Genomic DNA, 14,678 nt, shown 5'->3' with positions numbered 1-14,678 from the left:
GTTTAGCTCTTCCCTCACCTAGAAGAGGGTATTTGTGTGACTTCTTACTTGATCTGCTGCCTCGTTCCCAAAAGGATTTAATGCCCCTTCTATAGCTTTTTCTCAGTCTCAGAATCCCAGATTTTCCCATTGCGTCATCCCTGCAAGGAAGAGCATATGATTGCACTCAAGGTCAGACCACTTGATCCCTGTGTAGAAGGAGCACCCCTTGCTGAGGTCAAGGTTGCCACCCTCAGACACTGAGTGGGGCCCATGTCAATGTGACCATGAACATCAGAATGTGGGGCAGAATTTCCCGAGTCCCTTTCTGAGCTATTTCCTCCCTGATTCTCCTCCACCTGGAGTCACCCAGAAGGTTTCCTCTCCAGAAGTTAAGACTAAAATTTGGAAGAAAAGAAGATAGAGAGAGATTATCGGGAAGATCCACCAGCATAGAAAATAACACCTACTCCAGTATTCTTGCCTGAGAAATCTCAAGGACGGAAGACTCTGATGGGTCACAGTCCAGGGGGTCAAAAAGAGTTGGACATGACTGAGTGACTAAAATAACAACAGCAATTCAAAAATCTACACTGGTAGTTCTGAAACCCCAATATCCATACAAATACCTGACATCTTGATAAAATATAGGTTCTCATCCAGCCCATCTGGGATAAAGCCTGAGATTTTGCATTTCTAATAAGCTTCTAGAGCTTGGATACTGAGCTGTGAGCCAAAATTTGAAAAGCAAAAGTCTACACAACTCATGATTATTTCAATTCAAAGATGCCCAGTAGACTTCCATTTCTGGCCAGGGACCAGATTTACCTTCCAAATGTAAGTTAAAAGAAAATAGGCAAAGCAATAATTTTCAAGATGTTGGCTATCAGGCAGTGAAGGTCAGTGATTCCTGGGAGGTGGAAAATCAACAAGGTGAGGCATTGTATTTGCCCCAGCTTATTGCCTGGAGAGAGCTTCCAGGTCCTAGTGCATGGAGGGACAAGCCAGGTGGAACCTGGTGCCCCTCCAGAGTTGAGAAGATGGAGCCGAGAATCCAGAGAGAACAGGGTGGCTAGACTTTGCAGGACTGAGGACCAGGGAGGAAAGATCTACACAGAGTAAGAAACCCAAAGGACTGTACAGAATTCCCTGTGAGTATTCAGCAAAATATAATTTAGGTCTTGTTTAAGGAGACTCCCCAAGTCCAGGGGAAGAACCACTTGCAAAGACTGGTGGGAACAACCCACAGCACACAGCGCTCTTATGGAATCAGAAAAAGTGCCCATTAGCACCAGCCAGACTAGAAAACTCCATAACTCATGGGACATTGTGTGGAATACTCAGAAAGGTTTTGCTTCACTGGGGGAACATTAGCCCTTCACTAAATACAGCTCTAGTCCCACCTAAAAACTCTTAAAAGCTAGACCTAAAAGAATCAAGTTATTTCCAAGGAACTTAACTGCATCCCAGGACCACACTCAAGAGTATTTATAGTAAAACAAAGCTATCCAACACAGAACAAGGTAATACTACATTCACTATGTCTGGCATGTGATCAAATATTATCAAAAATTACCAGTCAGACAAAGAAGCGGGAAAATATGACCTCTACTGAGGAGAGAAAGCATTAAGTCGAAGCAGACCCCAGGGACTTCTCTGATGGTCCGCCTACCAATGCAGGGAAAATGGGTTCAATCCCTGGTCGGGGAGGATCCCACATGCCATGGAACAACTAACCCAGCTGTGCACTGCAGTTGCACAGAAGCCTGACTGCCCCAGGGCCCATGCTCCACAGCAAGAGAAGCCACCACAATGAGAACCGCCCACAGTGAGACTAGAGAGCAGTTCCCCTTTACCACGACTAGAGAAAGTCTGCATGCAACAACAAAGACCCAGCACAGACAAAAATGATTAGTAAATAAAGAGTTTTTAAAAAGCAGACCCCAAACTGACACACATACTAGAATTAGCAAACAAGAATATGAAGGATTTCAGTAACTGCACTCCCCTTTATGTAAATTTTTAGAAAATGCAAACTAACACCAAGTAGAGCAGAGAGGAAAGAGAGGAGAGACTCCAAGGAGACAGGATATCTGGGGGACTGATGGATATGTTCATTACTATAGCTGTGATGATGGTTTCATGGACGTAAGTGAAAATGTAACAAACGTATAATCTAACTGGGCCAATGTATTGTGTATCAGTTATAACTCAATAGAGCTGATTGAAAAAGAAAAGATGACCCACTGGAAATAGTGTCAGATGAGAAAAGAAACGAAAGCAAAGAGATACATAAGATCGTGTAGGGGGAACCTGAATCTTGGGTGCAGAATCCTGCTCCCCAAACCCTTTATCCTTTATTGCCAGAATCAGACTTTGATCTGCCAGAGTTCAGCAGAAACAAAGCAGACTGAGAAAATGCTGAGAACAGATCAATGTGCTATAGCCTCAGGTAAAATCCAAAGTATCCGGGCAGAGCCGGTCTCCTCAGAGATGTGTATGACCAAAAAATTTGGATGACTTATTTAGAAGAAATACATACACACACCATACACACACACACACACACACACACACACACACACACACACATACACACACACAAGCTTAAAACAGTGCCAGCAATCCGTGTGAGAAGATGAGAATACATTTAAAACCAACCAATCATTCTGTGCCTCTGATCCTACTGATATGACAGCCAGTGGCAGGTGGAAGATAGAAATGTGAGTTGAGAAACCAAAGAGGTCTCAGTGAGTCAAAGGGTTGGACCAGAAAGAGGACAGGAGAGGAGGCTGAGCGGGGTAACAGCAAGGGAAAGATCGAGCAGACCTGTGTTCATTTCACTGCCCGGAGGTGCTGCTGAAACGACCAATGGACGAGCATCCGAGGACTTCCCTGGTGGCCCAGTGGTCAAGGTTCCACCCTTCCACTGCAGGTAGGGCAGGTTCAATCCCTGATCAGGGAACAAAGATTCCACATGCCTCCCAGCCAAATGAAACAGAAGAAGGGTATAATTTGCAAAGCATTTTCACATCCATGGTGTCATTTGATTTTCATCTTTTGCTGCGCTTAGTCATGTCCAACTCTTTGTGACCCCATGGACTGTAGCCTACCTGGTTCCTCTATCCATGGGGTTTCTCCAGGCAAGAATACTGGAGTCGGTTGCCATGCCCTCCTCCAGGGGATATTCCCAACCAAGGGATCGAACCTAGGTCTCCCACATTGCAGGCAGATTCTTTACCGTCTGAGCCAGCAAGGAAATCCAAGAATACTGGAGTGGGTAGCCTATCCCTTCTCCAGGGGATCTTCCTGACTCAGGAATTGAACTAGGGTCTCCTGCATTGCAGACAGATTCTTTACCTGCTGAGCTACCAGAAAAGCCCTTGGTAAAATGGTAGAAAACAAAGAAGAACTAAAGAGCCTCTTGATGAAAGTGAAAGAGCAGAGTGAAAAAGTTGGCTTAAAACTCAACATTCAGAAAACTAAGATCATGGCATCTGGTCCCATCACTTCATGGCAAATAGATGTGGAAACAGTGACAGACTTTACTTTTTTGGGCTCCAAAATCACTGCAGATGGTGACTACAACCATGAAATTAAAAGACACTTGCTCCTTGGAAGAAAAGCTATGACCAACCTAGACAGAATATTAAAAAGCAGAGACATTACTTTGCCAACAAAGGTCCATCTAGTCCAAACTACGGTTTTTCCAGTAGCCATGTATGGATGTGAGAGTTGAACTATAAACAAAGCTGAGTGCCGAATAATCGATGCTTTTAAACTGTGGTGTTGGAGAAGACTCTTGAGAGTCCCTTGGACTGCAAGGAGATCCAACCAGTCCATCCTAAAGGAAATCAGTCCTGAATATTCATTGGAAGGACTTATGCTAAAGCTGAAACTCCAATACTTTGGCCACCTGATGCGAAGAACTGACTCATTTGAAAAGACCCTGATGCTGGGCAAGATTGAAGCCGGGAGAAGGGACGTCAGAGGATGAGATGGTTGGATGGCATCACCTACTCAATGGACATGAGTTTGAGCAAGCTCTGGGAGTTGATGATGGACAGGGAAGCCTGGCGTGCTATAGTCCATGAAGTCTCAAAGAGTCGGACATGACTGAGTGACTGAACTGAACTGAGAGGAAAAAAACACAGTGTTCTGGAAAAATGAAGCATGACCTTCATCTTAACATGCTTCATTTTTCTCAGAACTCTATGCTTTTTTTCTCTACCATTTTGCTAAGGTATATTATTCACAGGTAAGGAAAAAGAGGCACCGAAAGCTTTTGAGGTGTCTTAACCCAGGTCACTGGAAAAGGAAACAGCAACACACTCTAGGATTCTTGTTTGGGAAATCCCATGGACAGAGGAGCCTGGCAGGCTACAGTCCATGGGGTCACAAAGTGTCAGACATGACTGAGCAACTGAACAACAGCAAGCCCAGTTCGGATGCCTGGTTAGCCACAGACCCAGGACTTGTGCCCCATTTTCCTGGGACAGCTCTTCCTTGCTTTCACTTATGTACAACCCTGTCTTTCTACCCACTGCCTTCACAGAAAGCTGAACTGCAGTTGTTTGCCACTTTACTAAGGTTGGTGAATACTGGAGCACTTGCCCAACTTAAAATAATCCCTTTAATTTTTTCCACCCCCTCCCATCCAAACAAAGGGCTCCGACCAACCATACTTGATGCTTGCCCCTGCCTTGGTGAATTGAACCAGCTATGTGCTTCTGGCTCAAGCTGAGCTGATCAGATTCTCTGCCTTAATAATTTGGAGTTACACTGTGCAAACATCTTTCCTCCGTGTGGCCAGAGCTGTCACATGTCTACTTGGAAGCTTCGTCGTAGGTAATAATAATGTGGAAATCGTCACAGTGATGCTTGCCAAGTATTTCCAGCTCCCTGATTTTGGGGCAGGAGGCAGGATTGCATTTTCTAGGCCCCTTGTGATTGGGTGGGTCCCTGTGCCTGGTGGTGCTGATGAGTCGTGAGTGGATTTGCCGCTTGTACTCCTGGGCAGGCTCATTTAATCACCACTTCAGGACCTTCCAAATTTCTCTCTCCCTCTCTCTCAGAGGCCAGAAATATTTGGCTGCTTTTTCAGCCTGGGTTCCAAAGCAAAGAATTATGGGGTGGAGCTCCCAGCCAACTCACAGTGGATATGCAGTGTGAGCAAGTACAAAACACTTCTACAGATAAATCACTAAAGCTTTGGAGCTGTTTGTTAATGCAGCATAACCTAGCCCATTCTGATGGATAATTATAGAAATAAGAGTAACCCTCATAAACCAATAAGCTTTGGGGGTTGAAACTGCAGCATAACCTAGACCAAGGGATAGCAAAGTATAGCTTGAGGGTTGTAGTTTTAGAAATAAAGTTTATTGCAACCCAGCCATGCTGATTTATTTACATATTGTCTATGGCTTCCTTCTGGAGAAGGCAATGGCCACCCACTCCAGTACTCGCCTGGAAAATCCCATGGACAGATAAGCCTGGTAGGCTGCAGTCCATGGGGTCGAGAAGAGTTGGACACGACTGAGCGACTTCACTTTCACTTTTCCCTTTCATGCATTGAAGAAGGAAATGGCAACCTACTCCAGTGTTCTTGCCTGGAGAATCCCAGGGATGGCGGAACCTGGTGGGCTGCTGTCTATGGGGTCACAGAGTCGGACACAACTGAAGCAACTTAGCAGCAGCAGCAGCATGGCTTCCTTCATGACATAATAAAAGAACTGAGGAATTGCAAAGTAGGCCTAATGGCATGGAAAGCCTAACAAATTTCCTATCTGGTTCTATCTAGAAAAAGTTGACTGATCTTTGACCTAGAACATCCTGATGACAATTTGTATGTGCTCAGTCATGTTCGACTCTTGGATCCCATGGACTGTAACCCGCCAGGCTCCTCTGTCTATGAAATTTTCCAGCCAAGAATACTGGATAGGTTTGCCATTTCCTCTTCCAGATCTTCCTGACCCAGGGATCAAATCCGTGTTTCCTGCTTCTCCTGCATTGGTATGCGTGCTTAATCACTCAGTCATGTCTGACTTTTTGTGACCCCAAGGACTGTAGTCTGCTAGACTCCTCTGTCCATGGGGATTGTCCAGGCAAGAGTACTGGAGTAGGTTGCCATGTCTCCTCCAGGGGATCTTCCCAACTCTGGGATCGAACAGAGGTCTCCTGCATTGCAGGCAGATTCTTTACAGTCTGAGCCACCAGAGAAGTCCCTACAACAACAGTAGCAAATAGTTTATATGTACTGTGACTATGACAGGTGCTATTGTATGCATATGACAAGAATTAACTCATTCAATCCACACACTTAAAAAAAAAAAATCCACACACTTACCCTGGCTTCCCTGCCCCCAGGCTTCCCTTCCTTGGCCTTCTAACATCCATTTATGGAAATCAAATCATGTGGCTTTAAATTCACTCAAGATCACCACCTTCTACCTGCTATTTAAAAAAAAAAAAAGAAATCCTAACTCCTTCTTTTGCATACGACAGCCTCCATAATCTGAGCCTCTTTTCTCTCTCCTGCTTCATTTTTACCACTCTTGTCATGAATTTTATCCTCAATACTTTATGCCCATTCTGTGGATTCTTCCTGGAGCATCTTTCCTTCCCCTCCTTCTTGGCATAATTAACTCCTCAAGTCTTGGATCAGATTCTACCTTCTACCTTAAAATCTTCCACACTAACCCCTCCAAGACTGGCCATGTGCTCACACTCCGGGCCCACATTGTTCTGTTTATCTTCATCTTAAACACTTAAAACATTCTTTTTAAAAAACTAGTTCTTTACCTAGCAACCCCTTGGTGGACTGTGAGCCCCCTGAGGGCCAGCTGTGTCTTGTTCACATTTGTGACCTGAGATCAGGCACAGGTTCTAGCTGGGAGTAAGTACCTGCTGAAATAATATCCATTTTCTTAGAATCCATTTTGATATTTATTTCTATGATTATTGACTTGAGGAGGAGAGAGAGGCATTTCCTTTCCGAAGTTCAGAACTAATGGAGAAATAAGACATAGAAAACCCTGATGGAGATCAAACCATCTTCCAGATGGAGACGTGTTACTGATAAACCAAGTAGGAGATAAATTAAGCTTCGGAGCTATAGTGTTACAAGCCAGGGTGCCGCTTTAGCTCCCCGAGTTAGGCAGATTTACCACCCGTCCTGGCTGAGTTGGAAAATTTGGGGTGTCCCTAGAGCAGGCAGAGAGTGCCCCAGTGAGCTTACAGAGTGGAGGACGGAGAAGGTGGGTGTCCTAGGCGGGCTGCCCCCAACAAGGCAGAAAGGTGCTAAGACAATGCTGCTCAGACCTTCTTCCAAGCTGCCCTCCTTAGTGAGTGTGAGAGAGGCGTGTCCAGGAATTCCCTCCTCATGCAAACAGGAAGCCTGGGAAATGGGGATCCCCAGTGTTATTATTTGCATCTACAGAGAAATTTGCAAGTAATGCAGTGCTATGAAGTACACGATCTCTTCTGCTCACAAATAGTGTAAACTGGGGTGTGCCTGTAAGTGGATCCAGCATAATTCTTCTTCCAACCATAAATCGGTTAGCTGAGGGGTGGCTGCGGCTCCTATGTGGCCTGCTGGCATGGATTTAGTAGACTTTTCCAAAAGTGGTGATGATGTCAGCTGGCATTCTAGCCTTCAGCATGACCAGGGGCAGAGGGAGCAGGCAGGGGCCTTTGCAACATTCCCTGTTACCTGCCACCATGAGATCTGGACAAGATCTTCAAAGGCTGAGGAGCTGAGGGGCGGGATTTGGGAACATGAGAGAACCAAGATTAAATCATGGCACTGCCTTTACTGGCAGTGCGTGCCCGGGCAATTGACATGCTCTCTCTGAGTCTGTTTTATTTTTAGCCAAACCATTTCACGGGTTACTATGATTGTTTCAGGCAGGAATAGTGGGAGTCAGAACTAGGACTGTGATGGAGAAAAGGGAAAAAGTTTAAAAAATACTTCAAAGTAAATTCCACAAGATTTTGGTGGTTATGGTGAAGGTGAGAGAAGAGAGAAGAGTCCAGACTTCAAATTGGGAGGATTGGATGGATGTGACTCTGTGCTTAATTAAGATCAGCAGACAAATTCAAACTGAGGTATAAAAAACAATTTGTTGTTATTCAGTCAATAAGTTGTGTCCAAGTCTTTGTGACCCGTGGACTGCAGCACATCAGGCTCCTCTGTCCTCCACTGTCTCCCAGAGTTTGTGAAAATTCCTATCCATCGAGTTGGTGATGCTATTCAACCATCTTATCCTCTGTCGGCCCCTTCTATGAAGATTATTAATTCGGCTTGGGGCATGCGGAGTTTAAGGTGCCTGAGGACATCCAAGTAAAGGTGTCCAACAGACAGATGACCCTAAGGCTTAGGAAAGAGGACCAGGCTGGATATGGGGGAAGGCGTCATCATCCCCATGTGGGATTTACAACAATGAGTTAAGTTTCAATAAAATATTTTAATACAGTCATCCCTCCCCCAGATCCCATTTTATTGTCTTCATATCATTTATTATCACTGATAGACTATATATTTTATTTGAATGATATTATTATTTGCCATCCTCCACTATAGAATGGCTCAGACTGTGAAGTGTCTGCCTGCAATGCAGGCGATCTGGGTTCTATCCCTGGCTCGGGAAGATCCCCTGGAGAAGGAAATGGCAACCCACTCCAGCACTCTTGCCTGGAAAATTCCATGGACAGAGGAGCCTTGTAGGCTACAGTCCATGGAGTCACAAAGAGTCAGACACGACTGAGCGACTTCACTTCACTTCACTTCACTATAGAATGTGACCTTCAATGGAGTGAAGATTTTTGCCCAATTGTTCACTGCTACATCCTAGTATCTGGAGAGTTACCTGGCACATAGTAGATGCTCAAGACTTGGGGTTTTTAAAGACTTTTTTTTATGTGGACCATTTTTAAAGTCTTTATTGATATTGCTTCAGTTTTATGTTTTGGTTTTATGGCTCTGAGAAATGTGGGGTCTTAACTCCCTAACTAAGGACTGAACCCACATCCTCTGCATTGGAAGGCAAAGTCTTAACCACTGGACCATCAGGGAAGTCCCTCAAGACTTTGCTGAATGCATATATAAGCGATCCTACCATGGAAGTTCACTACTGTGTTAGTTCAGGAATGTAACAATGTAGCTACTGTAGTAATTCTCAAAGTCTCAGTGATCCTATTGACATTTTTGTCCATATGCTATTTTGGTTGTGGGATGTATAGCAGTATCCCTAGCCTCTACATACTGGATGCCAGTAATATGTCCCATCTCCCATTCGTGACTCCAAAACGTCTCCAGACATTACCAAGTGACACAGTTTGCTTTTCAGTCACACCTCAGTTCCTTGTGTATGGTCCAGTAGACTCCAGGGTACCTATTTCAAGGACTAAGTCTCCTTCCATCCTGAGGCTCCACCATTCCCTAGGGCCTCACTCTTCCTTGTGGGATGCTCAACATTCAGCCAGAGAGGCGTAGAGGATTACGTGAAAGCCAAGCCTAGAAGCAGCATCCATCATTCCACCCACACGCCCCACCTACCTGCAAAGAAGGCTGGGAAATGTGGTCTATCTCTGTAATGGAAAGCAAACGAACTTGACTAAAGAACACTTGTACTTTGTTAGTGGAAATGTAAATATGTATAGTCACTATGGAAAACAATAAGGGGATTTTTCAGAAAATTAGCAATAAAACTACAATATGATCTAGCCATTCCATTTCTGTGTATTCATCCAAAGAATGCAAAACCACTAATTCAAAAATTATAGATACACCCCTATGTTCATTGCAGCATTTTTTACGGTAGCTACAATATGGAAACAGCTTGTGTCCATCGACGGATGACTGGATGATGTGTTCTATACATATACATATATGTACACACAGTGGAATACTACTCAGCCATACAAAATACAGTCTTGCCACCTGTGACAACATGGATGGCCCTTGAAGATTTTATGCTAAGTGAAATAAGTCAGAAAAAAACAAATGCCATGTAATTTCACTCATTTCACTCATGTGTGGAATAAAAACAAACAAACAATAAATGAATCAAACAAAAATAAAAACACAGATGACAGAGACTTGAGTAGTGGTTACCAGAGGAGATGGGCGAGTGGACACAATGGGTAAAAGGCGTCAAAGGATGGTGACGGATGGAAACTACAGTTTTGTGGTGGGCACACTGCAGTGTATACAGAAGTAGAAACAGAATGCTATTACACACGAAACTCATATAATGTTATAAACCAGTGTTAGCTCAATCACTTCGGAGAAGGCAATGGCACCCCACTCCAGTACTCTTGCCTGGAAAATCCCATGGGCAGAGGAGCCTGGTAGGCTGCAGTCCATGGGGTTGCTAAGAGTCAGACTCGAATGAGCAACTTCACTTTCACTTTTCACTTTCATGCATTGGAAAAGGAAATGGCAACCCACTCCAGTGTTCTTGCCTGGAGAATCCCAGGGACGGGGGAGCCTGGTAGGCTGCTGTCTATGGGGTCGCACAGAGTTGGACACAACTGAAGTGACTTAGCAGCAGCAGCAGCTCAATCAATTAATCTATCTACCTATCTACAGTCCATGGAATCACAAGAGTCAGACGTGACTTAGAGACTAAACCACCACCAACCGTCTATCTATCCAGCTTTGATATACTTGTTGCTGAAGAATTCAGCAAACACAATGCAAAGGATTCCTGAAGCCAGCCACTGTGTAAGGCATGGAGACCTTTCTGTCTCTAGAAGTATTCATTCTCCCTAGGTCCACTGCAGGCTGTTTTTAAATTAAGGTGGATCATACACATACAAGACCTACCTCAAAGTTCATTATTGGATTACCGCCCTTGGCATCAAGGGAGGAACCACACTGGTTAAAATGATCTGGTTTGCTCCACCTAAGAATCTCCGGGGTTTTATAGTTGACCTCCAGGTACTATCTGACTTATCTTTAGAACTCTAGTGCTTCCTTCTCTAAATCCCTTTACATTTAACAAGTAAAAAAATACGTACTGGCACAACATGCCAGTACCTAGTAGGGCCTCAATAAATATTTATTAAATAAATGAATGTTTATTATTTTCATGCCTAATTCTGACTTCTGAAGACAGTGCTAGGTGTATCTCCTACTTCAGTCCATAAAGAAATATTGAACATCTCCATCTGCTTCCCTAACCACATGAATGCCATCAAGCAATTCCCTCTGAAGCCGTTCCCACTGCTAGGATGCTATGAAAAGGGTTGTTCGGCTCACTATGTGGTAGCTGCTGTGTCATTTTTAAGTAATGTATGTTCTGAATTTCAAAGAAAACGTGTTATATAAAAAGGAACATTGGGTCGTGAATTTCCTCCAACATTATCGTATTTACCTTTAAACTGGTCTTATGTGTTTAAACTTGTCTCTGGAGTCTTAGTCACTCAAAACACCAACACATACTTTGCAGAGAGAGTTTGCCACTCATAAGATCCACAGGCATTTGATGATTTTTTTCTTTTTTTTTTTTCTTAACATACACTTTCCTCTTCTGTCACTCTAAGCTTAGTTTAGTTGTACCTACGCTCCCTTTTGAAATGCTATCTCCATGAATCTCATCTTGCTCATTCTTTCAAGCTGCTGTCTTTCAAGAAGCATCTCAAAGGAAATACACCCTGAACAGCCTCATCAGGCCTCAATGATGTCTTCTGATTATACATTCAATCAGTACAGACTCCATTTCTCTCTTCTGCTTTCCTCGTCACAGTAACTACAGTCTCTCCCAGATAACATCAACACACCAGCCTCATAGGGTCATAATGAAGAGTCCTTTCAGGAGATTAGACCAAGCATCTCTAGTTGGTCTGAATTTCATGACAAGAAGCAGAGAAGAGGAGAGAGGGTGGGAGGCTGAAAGCACCCAGGACTCCTTTGAACAGCAGCCTGGGGCATCACCAGGAACAGGGACATGGTTGCCTGGAGAGCACGGGGTCCATCCCCAAACACAATCTCTGTCATTGTCACTTGTAACCCATTTTGATATATGTTCATTCCCACAAAACAACAGAAGCAGATGAAGTCTGAGGCTCAGAGAACAGTAAGATAAGGGAAGTCTAACTAGAAATGCAAAGGCAGATTAGGGAGGCCAGTGGAAGCTGGTGAACACAAGTCATCAGGCCACAGAGAGCAGCAATGTTACACAAGGCTCTGGAATAGGGAGGAGGGGACAAAGTGAACAAGGATACCCAAGGGAACTTTGCGGTTTTGTAAAGAATTTTTGATGTGGACCATTTTTTTTTTAAGTCTTCACTGAATTTATTACAATATTGCTTTGTGTTTTAAGATTTGGTTATTTGACTGCAAGTCATGTGGGATCTTAGTTCCCAGACTGGGAATCAAACCAGCACCCCCTACATTGAAACGCAAAGTCTTAACCACTGGACCACCAGGGAAGTGTCCCCCGGCCCCGCCCCCGCCCCCACCGCGCTCCATGAGAACTTGTAAATCGTGCAGAAATGTATATTGCTGGCCTGGGACACTTACCCAGTTTTAGCCTTCTCAAAGACAGTGCCCCTATGTCACAGGCATGAACAAGGATTCATTTGCCAAACTGGGCGAGAGCAGCAGGTGCTTCATCTAGGGAGTTGGGAGGCTGGGTCTTAGGATGAACATCCTGATATGACTGGTAGAAAGATGAAGGACTCTTACCCATCTGGATAACAGCACAGTGAAGGGGCATCGAGGGCTTCCTGTGGGCCTCCATGCAGCAGTTTTGTTCAGACCTTGCAGCGACCAGCTGAGGTCGATGTCTTTATCCCCACTTGATAGATAGGAAGACTGACACTCAGCCAGGTTAAGTGGTGGCTGGAAGACCACCTAGCTAGGGAGTGGTTGCCTGTTCTCTCCTGCCCTGTGTCCTCCTCGGCTGCCTGTGACACATGATGCGTGAGAAAACATTTTGATATGTGTTTCTTCTTCTTCAGTCCCTAAGTCATGTCTGACTTTTTGTAACCTCACGGTCTGCAGCACGCCAGGTTCCCCTGTCCTTTACTATCTCCCAGAGTTTGCTCAAACTCATGTCCATTGAGTCAGTGATGCCATCCAACCATCTCATCCTCTGTCATTCCCTTCTCCTCCTGCCCTCAATCTTTCCCAGCATCACTGATATTTATTTAATGCCTTACAGGTAGAAACACAACGATCACTATTCAGAACTCCAACGGCCAGAGGGGTCCGCAGTGAAAACGGCTGCCTCCAAAAGTTGTCTATTTGCCCGCCCCTCACTGACAGGTCACAATACGGAATGTGACCTCCGGAGGTGGAGCAGGTACCGTCATAAACCCACCTCACTCTCCTGTTCCATCCAGAATGGTTTGACTTCACCTGTGGTTCCTTGCTCCTCACCTCCCCCGCCCCGCCCACCATGCCAAGTCTCACGTATCTCTTCCTTCTCTCTTCTTAGCCCCTCCACTTTCAATCACTCTGCCTGGAGTCTCCCCACTCACTCCTACTCTGGGCAACCTCCACATATCCATCTGGACTCAACTCAGAAGCCCAAAAACTCACCATGGCTTCCAACGGTGGTGTCACGCCCCCTCTGCCCCTCTACCCGTGTGTTGGCATCTCTCTCTCCCCGCCACTGGGCAGTGACTGGGGACGCTGGGACCACATCTCACAGGTGTATGCCCTAGTGTCCAGCACAGAGCTGGCCTCGTCAAGACTGACATGCTGATTTTACACTGAATGCACAATTACAGACAGAACTCAGGCAGTCCATGCTCGCTCTGATGTCTCTTCTCTCTCAGCTCCACAATTCTACACCCAGACTTTTGATAAAGATGATGCCAACAGCAAACTGCAGATCTCTTCTCCTCATCTGCCACTCTTCCAGAAAAGTTCACCTTCTGCAAAGTCCAACTTGCAGAGTGGTAGAAACAGGGAGATTCACAGCCAGTTCCTAGCTTTGGAAGGATCTGATGGAGCCTGAGGAGATGGTTGGGCTCTTTTTTCTTCCTTAAATAGAATTTTTTTTGTCTGAGGCCAGAAGTCTCCAGCTGGGCCCTGGTTTAGTCAGGCATCTCCCAGATTTCCTCTTGTCCCAGGGCCCCTTTGAGATTTCACATGCAGTCTGCATATACACTCCTGGAGAACTTCAGTCGAAACGAAGCAAACTGGAGAGTCCTTCCAAGGTGGTGGTGGTTTAGTCTCTCAGTCATGTCCTACTCTTTGCAACCCCATAGACTGTAGCCTGCCAGGCTCCTCTGTCCATGGGATTTCCCAAGCAAGAATACTGGAGTGGGCTGCCATTTCCTTCTCCAGGGGTTCCTTCCTACCCAGGGATTGAACCCACATCTCCTGCATTTCAGGGGGATTCTTTACCAACTGAGCCACCAGGGAAGCCTGTTCTTCCAATTGGCTTAGCCAAATAATTAGAAAAGTTGGTCTGGAAACACTTTGAACATTCTGACCTTTATGTTATTGGAACAAGCAAGAAGGATCCAGACTTCTAAACCTGGAGAACCAGAGAAGGACATTCCCAAAAATGGAACATGAGCTATAGGTTCAGTATTCTACCTGGGAACAGAGACACAAAGAAAACCACAAGTATATTCCACATTTGTAAAGTGAGATGAGAGGCATGGGCTGTCTTTGGAAGGTAGAGAAGTAAGAAACTGTCCTTTCCCTGGAGGAATTCATAGTAATTTTAAAAGAGGAA

The 14,678-nt window shown here is 44.9% G+C and overlaps 1 long non-coding RNA gene across 2 annotated transcripts in view; it reads right to left on the bottom strand.

Moving 5' to 3' along the window:
- Nucleotides 1–13,885, bottom strand: part of LOC132342184 (uncharacterized) — a 30,048-nt gene extending 16,163 nt beyond the window's left edge. Inside the window, exon 1 of one of the 2 annotated variants that reach the window (XR_009490455.1) lies at nt 12,671–13,885. This is a non-coding gene — a long non-coding RNA (uncharacterized lncRNA). The remainder of the gene's footprint in view (nt 1–12,670) is intronic. The other variant, XR_009490454.1, reaches the window with a different exon arrangement.
- Nucleotides 13,886–14,678: the final 793 nt, after the last annotated feature.

This window comes from Bos taurus, chromosome 14 (assembly GCF_002263795.3).
Source record: "Bos taurus isolate L1 Dominette 01449 registration number 42190680 breed Hereford chromosome 14, ARS-UCD2.0, whole genome shotgun sequence".
NCBI classification, from domain to species: domain Eukaryota; kingdom Metazoa; phylum Chordata; class Mammalia; order Artiodactyla; family Bovidae; genus Bos; species Bos taurus.
This window is presented reverse-complemented; position numbering and strand designations above follow the sequence as displayed.